At 37.3% G+C, this 16,634-nt stretch overlaps 1 long non-coding RNA gene across 1 annotated transcript; it reads left to right on the top strand.

Moving 5' to 3' along the window:
* Positions 1 to 14,140: 14,140 nt before the first annotated feature.
* LOC137010712 (uncharacterized) lies at positions 14,141 to 15,758 on the top strand. Its single transcript, XR_010893398.1, has 3 exons — positions 14,141 to 14,261; positions 14,359 to 14,438; positions 15,358 to 15,758. It is a non-coding gene; the product is annotated as an uncharacterized lncRNA (long non-coding RNA).
* The last annotated feature ends 876 nt before the right edge of the window (positions 15,759 to 16,634 follow it).

Here is a 16,634-nt window from a genome sequence, read left to right as displayed (position 1 = left end):
GAGGACCATGTGCTGAGTGAAAAGATTCCTGACTCTCGCCAGCTTTTATTGGGCCGCTTTGGCTGCAGGATGTTCTGCTCTTGGATTTGAGCGTCCAATGGCGTTCGATCTCCATAATCGCTGCAATTTTCCAAACATCTTTAACTTCCGGCCCATAGAATCACATCCAGATGGGATCCGTGTCCAAGCGCGCAACTCGGCTTCACGTCAGGTTCGGTGTCCAAAACGGTTAATGATGCAAATCAAAGGCACTTTAAAGACGTGCGGTTGGTTTTTAAACTCTCTCTCTTATTTAAATGAGGTGAGAGTTTGGTGGATTTTCAGTGGAGGAATTGTAGTGCGCACGACTGTGTTAAGCGTAAGAATCATTAAGAACTCATTTCAGCTCATGGTCACTAGAGTTAAACATTTAACAGCTTTCTCGACCCCTTTTCCTGTCTGTAATGTGATGTATTAGAAATGAAGTGTCGAAGACTGAAAAACTGAAGGGCGGGGTTTTGATTTTATCCTTTGAATGGATGCTAAAAGTGTCTCTTTAGGACAAGTGGCTGAAAACTAAAAGGTCAACGTGAGTTATTAATATTTTATACAAGTTAATATGTCGACTTTAATGTCAAAGCTCTGAAAATACAAAATAAATAAAATAAAAAATACATTTTTGGAAGCATTCAAGAGAAAATGATTTGCACAAACCACAACCAACACTATCGTCCAAAACTTTGAGGTCAGCAAGATTTTTTTTAGAAATAATAAATAATATTTAGACACAAACTTTGATGCTGGCTTGAGAAAGACTGACCAGAAAGTTTGAAGTAGTTTTAAAAGCTGGAAGTTTTCAGCAGTGGTGTGATGTAATGAAGTAATAATACTTTGTTACAGTACTTAAGTATTTTTTGGGACAATCTGTACTTTACTTGAGTTTTTATATTTCTGTCAACTCTTACTTTTACTCCACTACATTCCTAAATAAAATGTATCAAACAAACTAAACAAACTTTTACTCTGATACATTTTCCCAAAACATTTTCGTTACTTACTACAAAATAAAGTCAGAGCAACACAGACTGCAAGCAAGCATGTGCAAACAATCCTCGCACATCCGCGGTTGATTTCATTTTCCGGGTAGCTGGAGCATCTGAGAAGAGTGCGCTGTCATTATACAGTACGAGAGCGGCCTCTAGAGGCAAAATAAAAACTGATGCCTCGTGGAGTTTGTTTTGACACGTGATGTGAGGCTGCGCGCTGCACAGAGCTGGTCACTTCAAAAACGGATTTAAATACAGTATACACTACAGTACATGTTTTCATATCATTATAAAGTAATTAGTTTGTTGAGAAGATGCTGCATTAGTGGAGAAAAGCAGTATGTTTGCCGTCGAGGTTGAGAGGATGCTAACATTAGCAGTACCTCAAGCGGTTAAAACGATGTGACAAAAACACAAACTGTTTAATGTCACGATTGTTTCCATTCATTTGCATTAGTTAATATCAATTTGTTCGCTGTTCTGCATTCATTATCCAGCGAAGTTGCATATTTAAACTGTATTCTCATCATGTAGCGACAAAAACAAAAATCAGAAATGTATTTGATTTCAGTTCTTTTATCGGCACTGTAACACATATTTTGATTAGATAATAATCAAGTTTTTTAAAATAGAGGCAAATAATGTGTGAAAGTATACATACAGCTATGGAAAAAATGAACTAACTCTTAATTTTTTCCATAGCTGTATAATGAAAGTATACATATAATAAACCCATGCTATGCCTATGTGTGTAAAGATGGAAATTTGGATTTATATGAAATAGCAACACTTTTCATTAAGAGTCCATTTGTAACATTAAATAAGGTTAATAAAAGTATTGTTCAGTGTTCATTTCAACATTTACATTTTAACATTTTAAAGTCTCTTAGTTATAATCCACTATGAATTAACATGAATGATCAATGTATAATTAATATATTAGGTTTTTTTTTATATTTAAAAATTACAATAAATGTTTTGCCTTTTTTTAATTCAAAGACAAAAAAATGAAAGAAAGAGTTAAAACTGAACACAATCTTACTGCTCAAACTGTGTATAGAACCATTTTTAATAATATATTTTTATATATATATTTTTTTTTATAGCTCCTTTTGTATTTTACATTTACTTGTACTTTTACTTTCAATACTTAAGTACATTTAATATAAAAAAATAAAAAATACTTAAGTACAAAAAATATCAGATACTTTAAAAATTTTACTCAAGTAATATTCTAAACAGTGAATTTAACTTCTACCAAAGTAATCTTCTGGTAAGATATCTATACTTTTACTCAAGTATGGCTTTTGAGTACTTTATACACCACTGATTTTCAGTTTTCAAAGTTTAGAAGTTTTGAAAAAAAAAAACAGATTGATATTTTGGACAATTGTTAGGAGCTTGCTATGCAGTTGCTAGGTTATTTGGGGTGGTTCCTAGGGTGTTGCTATGCGGTTGCTAGGGTAGTTTAAGATGCATTAAAATGATCAGAAGTGACCATAAAATATTCTATTAACAATAAATGCTGTTCTTTTGAAGTTTCTATTCATCAATCCTGAAGAATAAAATGTATGATGGTTTCCACAGAAATCTGAACTATTTTCAACATTGATAATAATCATAAATGTTTCTTGAGCATCAAATCATCATATCAGAATGATTTCTGAAGGATCATGTGACACTGAAGACTGGAGTAATGATGCTGAAAATTCAGCTTTGATCACAGGAATAAATTACACTTTACTATATATTCACATAGAAAACAGCTGATTTACACTGGAATAATATTTCACTGTTTTACTGTATTTTTGATCAAATAAATGCAGCTTGATGAGCAGAAGAGACGTTTGGTGTTGAACGGTAGATAATATCTTGTGTCCATGAATGCAGTAGACTCATTATTCTCTACGCTAGAGGTATGCTTCACACTTTTAATGTTTCTATACTTTGGTTTTAAACATTAATGTGTGTGTGTGTGTGTGTGTGTGTGTGTGTGTGTGTGTGTGTGTGTGTGTGTGTGTGTGTGTGTGTGTGTGTGTGTGTGTGTGTGTGTGTGATGAAGTCCAGACGCACCTGTTTAAGCTGTCAGCTGCTGCGATCAGAGACACAGACGCTCGAACCGTCGCATCCATCATCAGCGCTCAAGAGCCGCCGTCACATTAACAGCACAATAAGAGCGGCGAGAATATTCAGAGCACTCCACGGTCAGATTACACTCAAATATTAATGCTACAGTCACAGAACAGAGAAATATGAATAAAATACTAGTGTCACATGATATCACGGTGAAATTTTAATAATACTACAGTGAGATGTTAATAACACATTTGAATGGGACCTTAAATAATTAATTTATCAGGTGCTGAAGCAGATTGAGCAACAATAGAACCTCTGCGGAAATATTATAATTTGTTGAAATGGTTTTCAGGGTCAGTTATGAACGTACCGTCGCTTCAGGCCTCTGCAGGTCCCAGTTACAGTTCAGAAGTGGATTTTATTAACTTGATGATAATTTCCTGAGCTGCTGAAGAGAGCAGCTGTTTCACTGAACACACTTTTACATGTAAAAGAGATCCAGACGAACATCTGGGTCACACTTTATATTAGGTGTCCTGAACTACTGTGTGCTTACATCAAGAAATAAGTACAGTAACACTTGCTGCTGTTGAGGAGGAGACAGGTGAGGTCAGGACAGGTGTGCTGCGATGGGTTGGTTAAAGGTGATTTACGAGGGAAGGGAAGATGGAATTACAGATAATAATTTCAGCTGTTATTACATGCAGGTGTTGGTAACACTTTATTTTACAGTGTCATTGTTACATATGTTACATGTAGTTACTATAGTAATAAATTACATGTAATTAACTCTAAACCCCCTCATCCTAACCCTATCGTAAGTACATGTAGTTAATTGTCATTACTCAGTACTTAAATGTATAATTACACTGTAGTACTGACAAAATAAAGTGTAACCAGGTATTTTTTTAAAATATGAGTACCATCTAAAAACACGCATGTGGGGCAATGACGTGACGGCTCTTTTTTTGTCCAAAGGCCTTAATAATAATAAAAAACAAAGATATGACATCCAAAGTATGTAAGATAGAACAACTAGATCTCTTTTATTAAATCCAAAAGGTTTTAATTATATTTTTCTACATATAAAGGTATTTAAAAGATTTTTAAAGTGTCAAAAGGTCATTCGGTTTAACCGTCCTACCATTAATTTGTGATTAAAACATCTTAGCATGTAATAAATGTATATATTTTTTATTCTGGCATGATTTTATAACATCATATATCAACATAGTGCAAAATGATATTAAAATTATGTGTAGAAGTCATTGCTTTGTTATGAGAAAGAATGTCCGGAAAAATGAATTTCATTGATGTCATTTGGAGTAACCGATATAGAGGGAACATTTTGGATCAAGTCATGTGGTCAGTATCATGTGACAGGATGTGACATCATTCAGACACCTGTAAAGGACCACATGGTCATGAAGCAAAGTAATTAACTCTCTCTAAACTATTTGATAAATTCATGTTTTCTCTTGATCATCATGTCCCGAAACATCAGGTCATTCGGTGCAACCGCTATAAAACATGGAAAATGTTGTAATATTCTAAAAACTTGTACTAAATATAAAATATTTGATTGTCCTTTTGCTAGATATCAGCCTGTTAGCATTGATTGAAAATATCGTCATTCGGTAAAACCGAAATTTTGGTTAAACCGAATGACTTTAATGTCAAAGCTCTGAAAATACAAAATAAATAAAATAAAAAATACATTTTTGGAAGCATTCAAGAGAAAATGATTTGCACAAACCACAACCAACACTATCGTCCAAAACTTTGAGGTCAGCAAGATTTTTTTTAGAAATAATAAATAATATTTAGACACAAACTTTGATGCTGGCTTGAGAAAGACTGACCAGAAAGTTTGAAGTAGTTTTAAAAGCTGGAAGTTTTCAGCAGTGGTGTGATGTAATGAAGTAATAATACTTTGTTACAGTACTTAAGTATTTTTTGGGACAATCTGTACTTTACTTGAGTTTTTATATTTCTGTCAACTCTTACTTTTACTCCACTACATTCCTAAATAAAATGTATCAAACAAACAAAACAAACTTTTACTCTGATACATTTTCCCAAAACAGTATCATGTGACAGGATGTGACATCATTCAGACACCTGTAAAGGACCACATGGTCGTGAAGCAAAGTAACTAACTCTCTCTAAACTATTTGATAAATTCATGTTTTCTCTTGATCATCATGTCCCGAAACATCAGGTCATTCGGTGCAACCGCTATAAAAAATGGAAAATGTTGTAATATTCTAAAAATATAAAATATTTGTCCTTTTGCTAGATATCAGCCTGTTAGCATTGATTGAAAATATCGTCATTCGGTAAAACCGAAATTTTGGTTAAACCGAATGACTTTTTTGGTGACAAATTGTGTCCATCTTATAAATAATGACAAAAGCAGAGTTAATTGATTATAAAAACTACATTGTTAACACTGAATAAAACTTCTAAATTAATTATATCTCCATTATGTTTTTTTTTTTTTTTTTTTTTTACACTTTTTAAAAACCCTCATCATTCGTTAATGACCCAGATACACAATAAGTGCAAAATACTGAATGAAACATGTACACACATGAATTGCATGATTAATTCATCAAAATAATCACATATGTCAATATTTGAGGATAAAAGCACCCAAATGAAGATAATTAAAAAAAACAAAAAAACTTTCCAGCTAGCAAAATTATGTTCTAAGAACGTTCTGCTCATGTTCACATTAAGTTATGAAAACATTCGTTTTTTTTTTTTTTTTTTATGTTTTTAACATGTTTTTCTTGGTGATGTGAAGATTAAGGAAACATTCCATTGTATCATTCTTCAAACATTATGTGAACGTTACTTTTGAATGTTCTCTGAACGTTCTGAAACCCGTTTCAGGTAAAAACACTCCATGAACGATGTATAAATAATACTTTAAAGAACCTTGTCAGAACGTTCCCTGTCAGCTGAGTTATCACAGCAAAACAAGCATTTGAATGTACATTACATAAGAAGTCATGAGTGGGAGCCTGAGCTCGTTTAAATGTTTAAATGTGTTTTTCTTCTTCTTGTCTGTAGTAGCAGGGCTGAATGGGAACATGCAAACACTTCTAGCTTGAATTGGTCTAAAGAGCCCTAGTCTAGACACGACACAGTGGCTCTCAAACGTCATCCGTGCTTGATCACAAATACTTTTACCAAACGCACAATGATCGTCAAACCTGACACGAGATCTGAGAGCCTAAAGGAACATTTACAGTGAATATCTTCAAGTGTTCCTCACACAATGCATCACACGACCTCTGAAGAACAGGACTGTAGTGTACAAGACGAAGACAAAATGGTTATTTTAGTGTTATTTACTAGTGTAGTACTATTATAGTATTTATTGTTTTTTAATATTTTAAGTTATATAATTCTTTATTGTTTGTTAGTTCAGTTGTAGTTTATTTTTCCCTCCAATTTTCCACCTAAACTCCTTATGAATCCTTCAAGCAGGTGCGTTGGAATAAATGGAAGCAAATAATCAAACAAAAGCAGATGAATCGCACACACTGATATCGCTTGCAAATCTTATTTTCAGACATGTGACTGGAAAACAAGCCTGATGAAGGTCACGTGACTGAAAGGCTGTATTGAAATAAGATTTCAATGACCAAAAATGATAATAATAAGAACTGCTGCAGGTTTGGAACGACGTGACGGTGAGTAAATGATAACAGTATTTTTAATTTTGAGGTCACTATCCCTTTAACCCTGTGATAAAAACAAGTTCTAGTGAACAAAGGAGTGTTTTTAGCAGTGGCCTTTAGTGATGGAGAGGAGTGGAGGGGAGCGGTGGCACCATTCAGTCATTTACTGACCCCAGAGGGCTGAAAACCATCCAGAACATAAACACTCCGACCCTCGCGGCCCCTTAAAGCGCTGGATTCACTGAGGTGCGTCTACCTCTCATTTTCTCTTGTGAGGTTTGAGGTGTGAAAGCAAAGCTTTAATGGAGGGTTTCTGCTCCTCTGAAATCCTCGCCTCGCTGGGCTCACCTTGGCCGGTCGAGTGTGTGTGTGTGTGTGTGTGTGTGTGTTTGGTGACACATCTCAGAGCGGGCCGGTTAATTCCTCCCTCGGGCGGCTGTCGTGAATGACTGACACGGAGGTCGGCCGGCGTGACTTCTCCTCTCCGCAGGCCCGAGCACCGCCCCGTTCTGATCCGACAGGCTCGCTTCGGCACAGAGTCTCTCTCAAGGGTCATCGATGACAGTTTAATGAGTCACACTCACCAGGTGTTCGGCGCGTTCGTGACACCTACCTGTCGCAGCCTCCTCACCCCGCTCAACCTGTCAAGACAGACAGATTTAATTAACATAATGATCAAAGAAAGTTTGGCCCCGCGGTGAGAACCCCACTGCGACACACGCTCGGCTAATTATTTAGCATTAAGGTTAGACGGTCTCACGCGTCGACGACGACGACTTCAAAAAGATTTGATTGGGTTTAGCTGGTTACAACAGCTCGACGCCCGGAGCGCCGCGGCGTGACATGAAAACATCACGCTGGATAAAGATGCGCGCGGGTTGAGTGATGCCACAGGTACATCCGTGTCCTCTCTGACGCAGATATATCGCCCGCGGCGCGTGTGAGTAATTTAAGGCAAAGCTTACCTCAGCATCCGAGCGGCGGATATAAACAGTCACACCTGAGGAACTCGCTGACACAAACACCTACGCTTCTATGAGGCTCGGAGGAGGTGATGCAATATTGCAGAGATCTTTGATATTCTTCATTTTCAAGTTGTTGCTCACCTCAACTCTTCTGTTGGCTACATTTTCCTGGTTCTAATTACTGGCTGCTGATGTTTGGCAGGTCATATCCAACAGGAACTGGAACAGGAAAAGGAATTTGTGGTCTGTTAGTGTGAACTGAAATATTTCAGGACGGGAAATTATTTGGATTTTATGCACACGCTGCCAGAGGGGAATGAAAAGTGAATTTCCTCCTCTGTTTTCATTTCTGTATCTCTTTAGCTGTTTTTACCATGTTCACTGTAATGAGGGCCACCACACTCACAATACACACAGTGGGAGGGGCCTATGCAAATCTATCAACAGTGGGAGGAGTCTGCACACATTGGAAGGAGTCTGTGCACAGTGGGAGGGGTATATGCAAATCTATGCGCAGTGGGAGGAGTCTGCACACATTGGGAGGGGTCTATGCAATATATCAGCATTGGGAGGAGTCTGTGCACAGTGGGAGGGGTCTATGCAAATCTATGTGCAGTGGGAGGAGTCTGTACACAGTGGGATGGGTCTATGCAAATATGTAAGCAGTGGGAGGAGTCTGTACACATTGGGAGGGGTCTATGCAATATATCAGCATTGGGAGGGGTCTATGCAAATATATATGCAATGGGAGGAGTCTATGCAAATATATCAGCATTGGGAGGAGTCTGTGTATAGTGGGAGGGGTCTATGCAAATATGTATGCAGTGGGAGGGGTCTATGCAAATATATAAGCAGTGGGAGGAGTCTGCACACATTGGGAGGGGTCTATGCAATATATCAGCATTGGGAGAGGTCTATGCAAATATATATGCAATGGGAGGAGTCTATGCAAATATATCAGCATTGGGAGGAGTCTGTGTATAGTGGGAGGGGTCTATGCAAATATGTATGCAGTGGGATGGGTCTACACACAGTGGGAGGGGTCTATGCAATATATCAGCATTGGGAGGAGTCTGTGTATAGTGGGAGGGCTCTATGCAAATATGTATGCAGTGGGAGGGGTCTACACACAGTGGGAGGGGTCTATGCAATATATCAGCATTGGGAGGAGTATGTGCACAGTGGGAGGGGTCTATGCAAATCTATATGCAGTGGGAGGAGTCTGCACACAGTTGGAGGGGTATGTGCAATATACCAGCAGTGGGAGGGGTCTGGTCACAATGCGAGGAGTCTATGTGGGGGAAAACCTATACGATCTATCTGCAGTGGGAGGAGTCTGGACACAGTGGGAGGAGTCTGTCTGGGTGTGTGGGATGTGATTTGAATCATCTTTCTCTCTATTAAGTTCAAATAGTTGCATTGGCAATACTAATATAATAATATCAAATATGATACAATATCGTAAAAGCTTAGAATGTTTGTAAAAAGAAAAAAAATAAACTAAATAGTTTAATCTAAATATGAATAATGCTTAGACTTTTCATTCACATTATGACTTTTATACTTTTCTATACTTTTTTATACTTTATACTTTTCTATACTTTTTTATACTTTATACTTTTCACATTGATATTGGAGTTATGTAATCTCAGGTAAATATTCCATACACTTGTGTGATGAATCTTGTCGCTGAACGTGGTTTTATGTGTGTGTGTGTGTGTGTGTGTGTGTATTTATATATATCCAGTGACGAGTGTTCATGGGTCAGTCGCTGATAATTCACTCCCTACAGATACAGTTCAGAATCTTTCATTTTTAGTTAACACTCTGTCATTTGATGCTGTATATTTAGATTTATAAGAGCGTGTCTCGGCTGATTTGGGACTTTATAAAGCACTGCATTATGAGCGTGTATTTTTTGGGAGCTCTACATCACTAAATATAATGGCAGTTTTATATCAGCGGGACTTTATGAATAGGTTATTTAGTGCTCAAGACAGACACAGACAGCGTTCAGTGCCCAAAGCCCGAATCAGACTGAACCTCGGTCAATAAAGACACCGTGTGTGTGTGTGTGTGTGCGTATGTGTGTGTGTGTGTGTGTGTGTATGTGTGTGTGTGTGTGTGTGTGTGGAATTTCATTGCTTTTGTCTCAAACATGGAAGCTTTTAGACAAAAAGATCTTTCTCCTGTATCTGAATAACTCAAGGTCCTGCCAGAACCACAAGAGACATGAACTCCAGACGGGCATTAACTACATTAGTTATGTGTGTGTGTGTGTGTGTGTGTGTGTGTGTGTGTGTGTGTGTGTGTGTGTGTGTGTGTGTGTGTGTGTGTGTGTGTGTGTGTGTGTGTGTGTGTGTGTGTGTGTGTGATATCTAGTAGCAAACTAGTGATAAACATGGAAAAAAAGTGAGTGTGAACGTATACTACTGTTCAAAAGTTTAAAGACTGTAACATTTTTGAAAGTTTCTGAAAGAGTCTCTTCTGCTCATCAAGCTGCATTTAATTGATCAAAAATACAGTAAAACAGTGAAATATTATTCCAGTGTAAATCAGCTGTTTTCTACGTGAATATATAGTAAAGTGTAATTTATTCCTGTGATCAAAGCTGAATTTCCAGCATCATTACTCCAGTCTTCAGTGTCACATGATCCTTCAGAAATCATTCTGATATGATGATTTGATGCTCAAGAAACAATTATGATTATTATCAGTGTTGAAAACAGTTCAGATTTCTGTGGAAACCGTCATTTTATTTGATTCTTTGATGAAGTTCACTGTAACATCCTCAAGTGGTTTAAAGCTTTACTCAAACAGTCACACACATACTAAGAAAAGTTAAAATAAAATGTATACTATTTTTCCGAGAGAGAGAGAGAATCTCGTGCCTGTGTCCGTTTTCCCAAATCGTCTCATTTGTCCAGTTGAGCGCTCATAGCCCGGGGATCTTTTCATCCGAACAAGGGATGCTCTTGTTGTCCGCGTCATCTCCTCAGCTACCAGATACAAAACACATATTAATCATAATTTGAGCTCACAAAAAATGCACTTATGGGTCACGGCAGTGAAATGCATTAGTGTGCAATAAGCCGCTCCTTTGTGTGCGATCGGGCCTTCCCAGGAACGCCGGGGTCTTGTGACTGAGGAGGTCACGGAGGGATGACATCATCGCCACGGCACGTAACTCACTCTTGACGTGACACCTTGTGTTCTTACACACCCCTCCTCTCGCGCCGCTCTTTCAAAGAGTACCTTTTTTCTCTCGCACCAGCTGCCATGTGAGTCGGGCCGAATGCCTCTTCATATAATGATGAATGGTGCTTGACCCCGAGCGGTTTCTGCTCCAAACTCAGATTAACATTCACCCACAGCGCCCGCGCGCTGGTATTTACACACTGATCTGCAGTCAGTGCTCACATATCGCCGCTAAATGAAGATTAAATACTGGCCGAACCTGGCGCTCGGCTCTTTGAGATGTTTATTGTAATGGGGTCGCACCTTCATTCAGGGCCGCTGGGTTCGCTCCGACACACATCCCATTGTTGGAAACTCCTGCTTTGTTATGTGATTAATTACACCGAGCAACATTTATGGCTGGATTAACAATTAGCTGGACCTGTCAAGTCGTCAGTCTGAGATGGCAAACTAATTGAAGAGCCGGTCGGCTATTGTGTCCCAGAGCGCGAGAGAAACGGAGCCCGGGAAAAGACGACGGATCCTTTTCCTTTCATCTGGTGCTCAGGACTAACGGCACGACCAGTCAGGCCCTGTTATTGCAACATAAACCGCTGGGAATTTTCTATAAATATTCATGTCTGTTCGACATAAGTTTGCAAAGTTACCTTCATGGTATATTCCACCTCGCAAGTTTAAAGCAAACTTCACCGTGGCTCACATCCGGACGGGATATTCTCTGACATTTCCATGTCAGCTTTGAAAAGCGTTTCAAGAAAGTTTATTTTCCAGAAGTTCACACTTTTATATTTGTGGGAGCACAAATAAAAGATTTAAAGTGTGATTTATAGAGCAGTTGGGACTGTTCACTCACTGTCCGTATCACTCCGCCTGTCTGCGATTTTACATTAATTAAATAGTTACACCAGTAGGTGGAGACATGTGACTGTCTTTATGAGTCGATCATTCTGATTCGTTCAAAACCGCTGATTCATTTGGGAACAAAACAAGTTGTTAGTGAGTTATTGAATCATTCATTTAACTGATTTGTTCAAATAATCATATTCGTTTGGGATCGACACCGCTTATCGTTTATTCAACCGAATCAAAAACTGATTCATTCAGCACTGAAATAATCTTCATGAGTCACTGAGTCATTCCTTCAACCAATTGCTTCTAATACACTGATTCATTCGGGAATAAAACAGCTGAACCTTTATGAAGGAGTAAGAGCAACATTCAATGAATTTGTTCAAAAACACTGACAGCTGACTTGTTTTGATTTGTTCAAAAACTCTGATTTATTTATGGAAACAACTGGTCCTTTTTTCAGGAAATCATTCAGAAACTAAACACCTAATGTGTGTTGCAGCGGTTCTGCTGTGGCTGCATTTGGAACTGTTTTCGCTGGGATTAACATGTACATTACTCAATATTAAATGCTTGTTTAGTGGACTGTTGTATAAAACTACATGCCACAATCATGCCGCCTCTTTTTTACTCCAATAATTTGTCGTTAGTTCTAACGTGACGTTTTCTGATTACGGAGGCTTGGACACATGATTTGAATTTGCATTGGAAGATCTGAATCTGTAGTTCCACACACAAAACAGGAGTTTCTTGAGTCTGTTTTCTTATTTATTTACATTCGTGGCCACGGCCACATCACATCGCTGCTGATATACGGCAACGGCATCTTTGCTCGTGTGATATTGCATTAAAGGTGCAATGTGTACATTTTCACGGCATATAGTGGTGAGGTTGCGAATTGCAATATTAAGAAGCTACGGTGGCCAACACAGGACAAAGATGCACAGCAACATTTCCAGTGTTGTTTAGAGTTGTTTTTATGGTGTTAATTTTCCAGTGTTGAAAAGTGTTGATTCTGGTGTTGATTTGAAGGACATCAACACTTACAGTGTAAACCATTGTTCAGAGTCAGTGTTATTTCAGCGAGTTGACTAATTGACACTGGAGATGAGTTGATCCTATTTCCGGTCGTTGCACATTATTTCCGTTTGGATTAATGGCAGACGAGCACGAGGAGCGGATAGTGCTCAAACAGGTATAATATATTCTTTTACCTCTTAATTCTGTCCATTTTCACATTTATTTTACATTTCTAAGTTCCAACACATTGTTTGAGTGCTAACATTATTTATGATTTGATTGCATGCCAGACCGTGCCGACACGAGCCACAAGGCCAGTTTGCAAACTAAGGTAAGTCTATTTAATGCTGATTAATTTGCACATTTGACGCCGATATTTTAGACTTTGGACTGAAAAATAGACAATATTTTCTGTGATTCATGTTAAATGCGCTAAAACAAATTAACGTAAATAACGCAGCATCTATTTCCCACTTCCTGAGGCTCTAATATTTGTGCTGGCAAATTTAGGCAATAATATGCACTTTGTCTCATATTTTGTGTCATTCGGCCCGTGTAAGTGCAGCATTGTTAGGCGCGAATCTGCACCCCGCGCTCGAATTCTAGTGAAACCGCGTCGCGGTTATATTTCTGGCCACGCATGGAAAGACCCGTTCCAGAACCAGAGATGTGTGCGCTTCATTTGCAATCATTCGTTACTTTAGTATTTTGCAATCTCACTTTAACATAACTTGTGAGATGACAAATTGAGCTTCTGATTGCATCTGTTCGCTGGACTTTATTTAAAATGAACTATTTGCATTTTTCTTGATCAACAGCTGTCGTCATGCCGGTGAAAGTTCATTATGGTGCATTTCAAGATTTTCTAAATGAAGGTAAGTGCTGTGGCTTTGACAATAACTAACTAAAGCCAGTCATATAGCAGTTGTGCTTAAAGTCAACAGGGCTTGTTTCCAGCTTTGCTATTTGAGTTTGCAAAAAAAAAAAAACATTTTCTGTATTTATGATATTGTTAAAAAAAAAAAAAAAAGACAGACACTGAGGACACAAATTTAAGTAACCAATTTAAATTTAAGATGTCTGGTGGTAATCCTGATGGTATTTGGTATTTGAAACTAATATGTATTGTGGGAAGAAGAAAAAAAACGCTACACAAATAAATGTGAATTGAATGGTAAATATTAATACTTTAATGTTTTAACACTTCAGGCATTCTTTTAAGGTCTCCATAATATGGTGTAAATGTTTTATCTTTAGCCCTGTATGAATTAAGACTTTTATAGACATGAAACATTAAATTTTGTTTTTCTCTCTTAGTCACACACAAGATCCTCAACCTCCAGCACATGTACTCATTCTTTGTCTGACCATAAAGAGACAGCAGCGCAAAACCAGCAAACAAAGGCCAGTGACAGATTAGATGTGATGGCAAACAGGTATGCATGTTGTTTTTCACAATTAATTTCTGTAATGATTACCTTCCATCATTTTACTAGTCTCAAGTTGTAACCCGTAATGTTGTCGTTTAATCAGATTGTCCATGACTCCCTGAAAAAATAATCCAGTGACGAGAAAGAAGACTATGATAAGACAGACTTGTGCACTTCCATAAGGTAAAACTTGCAATACTGTTGCAATGTCGTTATGAACTTTGAAATTATGGTTATGGTTGTAAATACCATAATGCAGTGGTTTTCAGTCATCCTGCATGGGGACCCACAATTCAATTCATGGAACTCCCTGCAAATGAGCTGATGATCTGATGTCAGGTGTTCAATAAGGACATAAAAATGTGTGGAGTGCAGCTTTTATTTTTATTAAGGGGTTAATTTACTGAAATCTAATTTGTACTCGCCCTCATGACATTCCTAACCCTAAGACTTTGGATCATCTTCAAAATACAAATATAGTTATTTTAATGAAATCTGATATTTTTCAATTCATTGACAGTATACCAATACCACTGTGATGCTTCAAAAAGTTCATAAAGAGATCATAAAACTAATCCAAATGAAAGTTGTTCCGTATTTTCTGAAGACTTGCATTATGTGAACATTTAACTTTTGTCTTTTTATTTACATATAAACATTTATAAACACAAACAGATCCGATATGGTAAACGGGAATTCACGCATGAGTTTATTCTCAGTGTTATGCAGCATCGTTTCACAAGAACTATTTGTGCTGATTAATGTGAATAAAAGCCTAAAATCAATATCTTCATCATAAGGTGGCCGTGTCTCTTCAGAAAATTTGGACTAAAGTGCTAAACTCTGTATGGATTAGTTTTACAATCCCTTTATGAACTTTTTAAAGCATCAAATGGACAAATCTTCCAGTATTTTCACTTGTATTTAAAAGATGAACAAAAGTCTTACGGGAGTGGAACAACATTATTTTGGGTGAACTATCCCTTTAAAGCACAATTCTCATCAAACATTACTAGTACTGAGTTTTTATGCATTTATTTTTGCAAATATTATATTTTTTTTCCCCGTCTCGTTTAATGTAATTTGTTTTTGCTGTTTACAGTCCTGCACCAGTATTGAAGGCCATCTCAGTTGGAGGGAGGGCCACCAGCCATTCCTACTGGTATTGAGAAGGATCAAGGACAGGATTGACAAATTCTTTGTGGTTGAAGAAGCACCTCATCTCTTCTGAAGGAACCAGCTCCTTGAGTGCTATCGAACTTTGTCTACTGTTTCTACCTGCTATGTAGGTCCTTTTTTCTTTATCTTCCTGCTACACTCTACAACACTGATGTTGGTCTTACCAGTGAGTCTCCCAAAGTAAAGGAATTGCATGGGAAGCATTGACAAACTTTTGATGACAATTTTTCGGAGCATCATGTATTTAAAGTACAGATACTGGAAGTAAAGAGTATGTTTAACTGCTAACATTTTGAAGTTCTATGGGTCTTTTGACCTACAGAGTTCATATGGGTGAATTTGATTATGAATTTGTTTCAACTGTTATGTCTAAGACGTGTCATTCTTGAAAATAAAGGTTCAAACTGATACAACGTATTGGCTGTTATTTAATGCAAATGTTGTGTTTTTAGTTCAGCTGAATACAGATTACGTTTAATGACAAATCAGGGTTTGTATGAACGCAATATTAGTGTGGAAAGAACTCTCTTGGTGTTGATACATCTAGTGTAGTTTTAATGCTAGCAGTGTAAATGAGGGGGAAAAACACCAATAATTGTGTTAATTATGAACACTTATAGTGCTGTTTTAACTCCATACAAGTGTAAAAAAAGTAACTCTATTTAAAGTGTTAGTTTAACTCTATTTAGTGTGGACCTATATAAACCCCGAAAAAGTGTTAATTTTGACACTGTGAGTGTGAATTCAACACTTTAAAATTTGCTGTGTGTCATCCTCTGAGACAGAAGAGAGTAGCCAGTCGTGCAGTTTTCCGTTTAGGGCTGCTGTAGAAACATGCCGACTTAACATGTAAGGGGATCCACAGTGAATGAGATAGAAATGTTTTAAAGGTAATAAAGAATTATTATGTAAGGTCTTTATACACCACTGAAAACATAGTTATGTATATTATATTGCATTTCTGTCAATAGATCCTCCTAAAATTTACACAATGCATCGTTAATATCAGCCAATCTGAGATATAAAATCTTGATTTTAGTAAATATTTGTCTTGATTGTGTAAATATTTGTTTATTCATTTAAATGCAATGATTTATTCAAGTTTACTGTTTTAGTCCTGGATTTAGGAAGAAGAGTCTTGGGAAGTAGTTTTTAGACCATGGTTATGTTGTAATGCACACTGTGCAGTAGGCTATATAC

Source organism: Chanodichthys erythropterus, chromosome 21 (genome assembly GCF_024489055.1).
Source record: "Chanodichthys erythropterus isolate Z2021 chromosome 21, ASM2448905v1, whole genome shotgun sequence".
Lineage (NCBI taxonomy): Eukaryota > Metazoa > Chordata > Actinopteri > Cypriniformes > Xenocyprididae > Chanodichthys > Chanodichthys erythropterus.
Note: the sequence above shows the minus strand (reverse complement) of the source record. Positions and strands in the feature narration are given on the sequence as shown.